Below are 6558 nucleotides of genomic sequence, written 5' to 3'. Positions count from 1 at the left end.
AAGGAAACAGCACAAATCCACAAATAGCAGGGAGGGAGGGAGGAAAAGAAATGGAACCTCCTGCAAGACAAGAAGGGGCATAGCTCAAGTGTCCAACACAGCCCAGGGCAGGAAAGATGACTTGCAGCTTGGAAAGGGAGTTAGGGAAGGCTGCACGGAGAAGATGGCACGTCAGCTAGGCCTTGACATAAAAGTAAACATACAAACGTTTCCTAGAAACTCTGTTTTCTAGTCGCAGAAAGAGCTTGAGGAAATGTCACCATCATGACTAGGCAACACATCCTACAGAACTCTCTCCACTGAAGGTCACAAGAAAGACGGGAAATCTTAGATCTCCAGCAGACATTTATCACTGCAGGGGTCTACAGAAAGACGGGGGTGCAGGCTAAAGGTGGAACACGAGGACTGAAAACTAGGCCCAGTTCACCTCCCTGAGAATAACTCAGTCTTTCAAAAGTTTTCTGGCTGTTCTGTAGGACAGTAAGGCTCAGGAGATAGTAAAGATAAGTTAAAAGAGTTCCTTTCATGTCTGTTTGCTGACTCAGAGTGTCTCTCCGGACCTGAAGGGCCACTTGCTTCTGTGTAGCTTTCTCTAGAAATGAACTGCTAATTCCTCACAAGAAGTAGCCACGGCTCTAGAACTGGGACACTGCACCGCTAAGCTTAATGGGGGAGCGGAGCTGGGTCAGGAGAACAGCGATGAAGATAAAGAAAAACTACCAGAAGTTTCTCTTTTAGAGGCCCAGGTTGTTGGGCTAGGGGGGTCAAAGAGCTGCATGTGGCTTGCAAGCCGCAGTTTGCCAAGCCGCAGTTTGCTGACCACTGGGCTAGGTGGTAAGTATTACCAAAGCCCTGTGCTTCTTGGTCTCAGTCGTGCAACTTTAAACAGGGCACGATGTGGTTTGTGCCGCGGATAAAAACCACGCTGGGCTCACGTGGACATCACACACTGCTGGACCAAAACTCTAGCAAGGCGCAGAAACGTTTTTCCTTGTGCTTATTCCTGTCAGTGTCTTATGCCAAGTGGATTATGTTTCAAAGAAGTGGTTGGGTTGGAAGCTTGTTGGGCTTCTGTGAACTCGTCATCGTGGAGTCAAGGATAAGCTGCCTTGGGGCCATCCTTCAGAGTGAGACCTGGCAAAGGCTCTGAGGCAGCTCTGTGCCAGGCGGAGGACAACAAACTCTGCGGTGGCCACCGAGTGTCCCAGGCTTCCCGGGCACAGCCTCACAGGAACCTGGCTCTGCACACCCTCACCCTGGAGACACCGTCTACCTGTGATGCAATTCGATGACCTCCTCGTGAGGACAGCCAAAGCTCCCACAAAGGAAAAATCCTTTAAAAAGAGTGTTCACGAGAAATCCCGAAGTACTAGAAAACCCCTCAACGAAAGAGCAGCTCAGCAGAGCATCCCTCTAAGCTGGAATCAACTTCCATGGGTGGTTATAAAGGTCACCATGGGTAACTGTCATGTCTAAAACTCATTTGACAAACAAGCCAACGACAACTCGTCTGAAAGCACAACACCTGCAGTGTACTGTGCCGTGCCGTGTGTGTGTGTGTGTGTGTGTGTGTGTGTGTGTGTGTCCATGCGACGGTCCTTCCTACGTCCTGTTAGGCCCCTGGCAAGGCAAGCTCATTTGGGGTGCTGATAAGCATCAGTGATAGCCACTTCCTTCTCCGTCTGCTGAGATAATATTTATACATTAAGAACATACAAGAGTCTGAAATACATACTTTAAAACTCTTCTGGTTGACATGGCACACTGTGGCACCACAACTCCAAATACCACATTCTGTTATGCGACAGACGAGCTTTGATATGCCACAACTTTTGTAGTAGGGACAAAATTTCAAGAAGGAACCCTTCAAGTTCTTTGCAACTAAAATGAATAATGGTCACTTATGACATTCGTATGCCATTAAGAAAATCACCATGTAGTTCATTTGACCTCATCTGCAAATAAGCATAATAATAGCAGCTACAGCCTCACATTTGATATGAATCAAATGAAATATTACACATGATGACACCTCCTGAGCTATTAGGTAAAAATGCACATTATCCCAAGGATCCTTCTAAAGGCCTCAATTCCCATCCTGGCCTTGAATCGACATCCTGTCAGATTCATCTAAAATATTTCTTGTTCATGAATAGCCTTGCTCAAAACTTCTGAGACAAGCCTCCAATAGGCATTGGGTAAAATATTCATACATGAGCCTGGAAGTCAGGTTGTCCTACCATCTCCAACTTCATCCTTTGAAAACTCTCCCCACCTTGGACCCTCTTGTACTGGGCAACCAGGTCAAAAATGGTACATTGATCTTTTCACAGATTCTTTAGGCTCAGCCTCTGTGCTATCAAGACTGTCTTCTGATCTCAGGTGATCACAGTCCATCACCCCCACCTCTGTCCCGCTCCAGCAGCAACCCTACCCCATCGAGAAGACCTTATCTATCCCATGGGCCCAAGAGAACTCACCCTGATCTCTCCCTGTATCACATGGCCCTTGCAGTTTACTATTTGTTATTCGTGTTTACATGTTCCGGTACATTCTTTAAAACACATCAATTCTCAACTATAGGTCATTTATTTTTTACAGAATTATGAATTTTGCTTAATAACATTTTAGGACATATAGGAATACAGCACAACCACAAGCTACAAAAAAGTTGCAAATATTCAAGTGCCTGGTTCAAAAGCACAGTGGGGAGGTGGGAGAGGGCTGCTATCCTCACCAGCATTCCATTTCCAAGTTTGATGACTTATATAAACCAACATATCCCGACTCTTTTTGGTTAGAGAATTCTGAATTCCGCTTAAACAAACAAACAAAAACAAAACAAGCAAACAAAAAAGGAGCCCTAGTTAGGTAGCTCAGTTGGTTAGATCATTGTCCTGATATGCCAAGGATGTGGGTTCCATCCCCGGTCAGGGCACATACAAGAAGCAACCAATGAATGCGTAAGTAAGTGAAACAACTAATCAATGTCTGTCTGTCTGTCTCTCCCTCTCTCTCTCCTTCCCTTCCTCTCTCATCAGTAAATAAAACCATTTATTTTAAAAAAGGAGAGGGGTGGACTATAATTATATTTAATGGTTTTTAATTTTTAAATTTATTTCAACTTCTGTGGATTCCATTCATCAATTTACAAAGAGGCCAGCCCAAATTTAAATTAGTTCAGTTTCTGAAAAGTTTCTAAAACATTAGTGCTTGAATAGAGATAGATGATATATTGTTAAAGACTAAGGCTGGAGATGCTTATATACCTAAAACTACAACAGGATACTGTTTAAAAGATTTTAAATCACAGAGGCATATAGCCTGATTATAACTGTCTAAATGTTCTGAAAGTCTTGTATCTATAATAAGACATCATAATTCATGGTAGGCTTCAGTTATAAAGTAATGTACTATAAAGCCAGAAGTTTGGAAGGGGACTACTTCTGCCAACATTTTAAAAACCATGTCTTCCAAATCTAAAACATCATCCCAAATGAGTGAATTAATGAGTAATGAACTCATAATTAAAATTAAATATTGTTTATATGCAACATTCAAAAGACCCAACTACTTAGCTCCTGAATTTTTTCAGCTCTTTTATGTTTTGCTAAGTTATAATTATTCAAGTACCTTTGACTGTATCTATAAGACTGGTCTTACTTAAAGGTTCTCTTTTAATATATCCTGAATACTTAATATCTACAAGGAAAAGTGCTACATTATTAAGAGAAAAAATAAAGTCATAATAAATAGTAATAAAGTTGTAAAGTTTTCCAAACCCATACTGCAAGATCCCATTTAACTTGGAATAGATATTTTAGGAAAATAAATATCTTTCACAATGGCTCTGCAGAACTAAGTTTTAGACTCCTATGTTTCCTATAAATATAGTCACAATTTCTTTGGTAGAAAACACAGACCTTTTTAAAAGACTCTACCAAATAACTTACCACCATATTTCTGTATTTTCTATTCCCAATTACTTATGAAATGATCCATGACTTTACTAACTGGCTAGAGATTAAGTTTCCATAATACAAACTCTTGCAAAGATGACAGAAATTCAGCATCCGCAATTGGTCAAAAACAATCTACAGAACACACTTAAGGAATTGGAGTAAATTAGAAGATAATTCTTTTACATAAAAAAAAAGTGACAAGAAAAAATTCAGAAGTAGGTTCCAAATATGGCTTTTACATTTCAGAAATTTTCTCATTTCTTCACCAGAAGTACTGGAGAAATGTGACTCAAAGTCCACTCATGGTAAGCAACCGATGAAAATGATCTTGACCAGAAACAGTGACAATCAAAACTTCTGGTGGTTAAATCAGGTCCTATCAACACACCTTCAATAAGCTAGTGCTGGCAAACACCCCTTAGTCTTATGTTTGTGGTAATTCAGTTGTTCTCATGGCAGCATGTCAAGATGTCATAAATAGCGATTTATTATTTCTCTGGATTATCAAAAAGCTGCTGACCTAAGAGAGTCTGACAAATAAATGCCCTGTTTACAAAGGAAGGCTTCTAAAGGGAAAAAAGGGCATGCACCACTTTTATAATGTATCAAAGTTTTCTCTTTTATGCTCTTGCTTGAATACATAATAAGCTTTTAAAAATGAAATGTCAAAATATTACAGTAATATAAGAGGCATCCCAATTATCTCCTAGAAAAGAATGGGATATGCTTTCAGCCTGGTCAGTAAAATGACTTACTTTAAACTTAATTAAAGGAAAGAAGTTTTAAATAATTATTTGCCAAAGTCTCACCTTCTAGTTATACTGTCAGAAATATTTTAAACAGAATTCAAGTATTAACAATATAATACAAGCAGAGGTACTTTTTGTGTGTGTGTGTCAAATTCCAAGCCTCCTGTGTTGGTCAAAGCACTTTTCAAGAAACCTGATGAGAAATGCTCAAAAACCACTTTAAAATTGAACAAAAGAAAAGATCTAAGGCTGCTTTGAACACACTCTTGCAGTGAATATTTTCTGTGAAACACCACAGTGCAGCCAGCCCAGAATCTGGGATGTAACTGATGTAACACATAAGAGAAAGGCTGCATTGAAGGAAGCACTCCCTCACCTCTGCCAGTTCTTCAAGGGTCCTGATACCCCAAACTCCTCATTTATTCTACAATATTCTTGACCAATACAGCGTCTCTCTTTAATACCTTCAATCAAGAGAGCTGGACCTCAGTCTAGCGGTGTGTTTTTCTTTAGTCCATGCCAATAAATACCATTTGCACCTAATAAGTATCTCCAAATCCCTTCTTTCCAGCAGCTAACGTTTGAGTTGTCAGCAAGCTTAAAAAAGGGGGGAGGGAGGGACCTAGAATAAAAGGGCAATTAAACTCCTAAATTCTCAATTTGCATAACAATGCACCACCTTGCCTTCAAACCTGACACACCTCTTAACACTTTACCACTTGCTAGCAGTGGGCTGGAAGCCTACCAAGTCTAGTGTGGGCAAACAAGCCTTGGGTAGTGGTCCCCCAAATAAATGGTGGAAAGTATTCCCCAAAACATCTGAATGTGCCTCTGAAAGGAAATACACACACATTCAACACTGGGCATGGTTTTTATTTTAGTACAACTCTCAGTGGTTTCTGAGTTGTACTGGTTGGGCAGGAATTTTCTCCACATGCAAGCAACAATCTTTCTGCTCATACAAGCATTCTGTTCCTACCAGCATGGCATAACCAGATGTAAATAAGTAAGTCCTTTGAAATGGAAGTTTAAAATTTAACCCTGCTATTGGTAACGCACAGACGTGAAAAGTAAGCACTCGATACAGTAGACAAACGTGTATCCTTATTGTCTTCCTTATGCTCTACCATTACACATACTTGGGAAGACAGCCTGCACGTAATGACAAGGATGACACGAACCAGGGTCGCTTTGATTTTTCAAAAGCACCAACCTCCTTCAGGTCAGGCAGGGAGGAAAACAGGCGACAACCTTGCAAAACTCTCCCAAAAGTTATATAAACAAAGGAGGGGAGAAGCCCAAATGGGTTCTGCACCCATGTGCTACTAAAATTACATAACCACCGGTGCAGGCACTGAAGAAGGAATGGCTTCTGCACAACACTCCCACTTCCCTCGACCCCCGAGCCTGTCTCCTTCTTCTGAAAAAGCCAAACGCCTGGCAAGATCAAGTGGACAACTCTGAATATTTATTTTATCGCTGGAGTAAATCCTGCCAGAGTTGGAGGCACGTTTAGGCCCGAAGTTTGAATGTACAACACACGGGGAGCAGCGACTCCCCCTCTCGGGACCCGCAGGAGAAAGAACTGACAAGCGACAACATCCAGGAAGGCCTTCTCCTTCCCCCTCAGGATGCCTCCCGCTGGAAAGTTTCCACGCAATCGATCGAAGGGCAAGGAGCCCATTTCCCCCGCCTGCCTGACTTTGCAGGAAAAGCGAGCCGGGGGACCAGAGGGAGCGGGCAGGGAAAGTACTGGAAAGATCCCCACCCGGCGGGTGGCGGCGACGCAGGCTGCTTACCTGGGGTCCGCGGAACAAAAAGAGGAGCGGGGCTCGCCGAGCCTGCGG

The 6558-nt window shown here is 42.0% G+C and overlaps 1 protein-coding gene across 1 annotated transcript in view; it reads right to left on the bottom strand.

Moving 5' to 3' along the window:
* The window catches only part of SMARCA2 (SWI/SNF related, matrix associated, actin dependent regulator of chromatin, subfamily a, member 2), a 185147-nt gene extending 178589 nt beyond the window's left edge, over positions 1 to 6558 (bottom strand). Inside the window, exon 1 of the mRNA XM_015566893.1 lies at positions 6511 to 6558. The gene's annotated coding sequence lies outside the window, so the exon portion shown is untranslated. The remainder of the gene's footprint in view (positions 1 to 6510) is intronic.

This window comes from Myotis davidii, unplaced genomic scaffold (assembly GCF_000327345.1).
Source record: "Myotis davidii unplaced genomic scaffold, ASM32734v1 scaffold83, whole genome shotgun sequence".
In the NCBI taxonomy this organism is placed as follows: domain Eukaryota; kingdom Metazoa; phylum Chordata; class Mammalia; order Chiroptera; family Vespertilionidae; genus Myotis; species Myotis davidii.
The sequence above is the reverse complement of the archived record's forward strand: the minus strand, read 5'-3'. Positions and strand labels throughout refer to the sequence as shown.